A 1,531-nucleotide genomic window follows, 5' to 3' on the forward strand; every position below is an offset into this window, starting at 1 on the left:
GCTTTAAGAAATAAACTGGTGGGTGCCTGGGGGGCTCAGTGGGTTAAGCTTCTGCCTTTGGCTCGGGTCATGATCCCAGAGTCCTGGTACCGAGTCCCTGCTCAGCTGGGAGCCTGCTTCTCCCTCTGCCCCTTCCCCCTGCTCATGATCTCCCTCTGGCTCATGCTCTCTCTCAAATAGATGAATAAAAATCTTAAAAAACAAAACAAAACTCGTCCCTCGGGGCTCCTATGACCCTCCTCTCTCTTCTTAGAGGCCACACCTGTTGGGGGCTCCTGGTTTGTTTTCCAAGCTCACCTATCCGCTGACGTCTCACGGTGCCATTGCCCCCTTCCACTCCCTGCTTCCACGAAACACATTGTAGTTAGGTTGCAATTCCTTCTCTTTGTCACTTAAATACAATTCTACAACTTCTGTTTCTTGAGGTATCACCTTTAGAGACCAGGGTGTAACACTCCTCTTGGTAAGACCGAAGGATACGCCTCCCAGCTTCCATTCTCCAGGCATCCACCTTTATATTCTGTCTCTCAACCAAGACTCCCACTTTGATTTGCCAACAGGCTGATTACAGATGTTCATAAGAAGTCTTAACGAGCCCTGCCATAGCCATCCAGTGAAACACTGGAACTTTCCCCCAATCCACATGTTCAGATCTTAGCCAAGGGCCAAACTTAGAAGCAGGCCTTTCTAGAACTACTAAGCTAACTCTCGTCTGCACGTTCCCTTCGCCCTTCGCCAAGCATCTTGAAAGCAGAATATGATCACTAGGGACCCATACAGCAGGGTGAGATGAGCTCAGTTACACCCCACAGGGATCTTGGACTTAGCCAGGGGCAGGGAAACCCACGAATCGTGGAAAATGCAGTAGCTAGGTCACACTTTGCTGTCAGGTGGGCTCTTGGGACGAAGAATCTGAATTCAAAGCTAGAAGCTGCTTGGGAAGGCAGCAAGGGGAGTTCCCTTCAGAAAGAAAGGAAAGCTTCCAGAACAGTTCTGAAAAACCAAGATCAGTAGTGCTCTCTCCTCGCCTCCCATGAGCATCCTAGTACAGGGGGTTTGTTTTTCTCTAGTGTTTAAAAAAAAAAAAAATCACTTCTCGGCCTTTTGGCTAAGATCAAGTGTAAAAAAAAAAAAAAAAAAAGTCAGTATTGGGAGCCTGAGTGGCACAGTCATTTGCGTGTCTGACTCTTGGTTTCCCCTTGGGTCACAGTATCAGGGTCCTGGGATCAAGCTCCATGTTGGGCTCTGTGCTTGGTATGGAGTCTGCTTGAGATCCTCTCCCCTCTCCCTCTCTGTCTGCCCCTCCTGCTCATGCTCTCCCTCTCTCTCACTAATAAATAAATAAATCTTTTTAAAAAATCAGTATGTCCTGGGGCGCCTGGGTGGCTCAGTGGGTTGGGGCCTCTGCCTTCGGCTCAGGTCATGGTCCCGGGGTCCTGGGATCGAGCCCTGCGTCGGGCTCTTTGCTCGTTGGGGAACCTGCCTCCTCCTCTCTCTCTGCCTATCTCTCTGCCTACTTATGATCTCTGTC

At 49.6% G+C, this 1,531-nt stretch overlaps 1 pseudogene; it reads left to right on the top strand.

Moving 5' to 3' along the window:
- Positions 1 to 1,088: 1,088 nt before the first annotated feature.
- Positions 1,089 to 1,235, top strand: LOC116863936 (annotated as a pseudogene).
- The last annotated feature ends 296 nt before the right edge of the window (positions 1,236 to 1,531 follow it).

The sequence above is a fragment of the Lontra canadensis genome, unplaced genomic scaffold (assembly GCF_010015895.1).
Source record: "Lontra canadensis isolate GAN:19392208 unplaced genomic scaffold, GSC_riverotter_1.0 scaffold5511, whole genome shotgun sequence".
Taxonomy (NCBI): Eukaryota; Metazoa; Chordata; class Mammalia; order Carnivora; family Mustelidae; genus Lontra; species Lontra canadensis.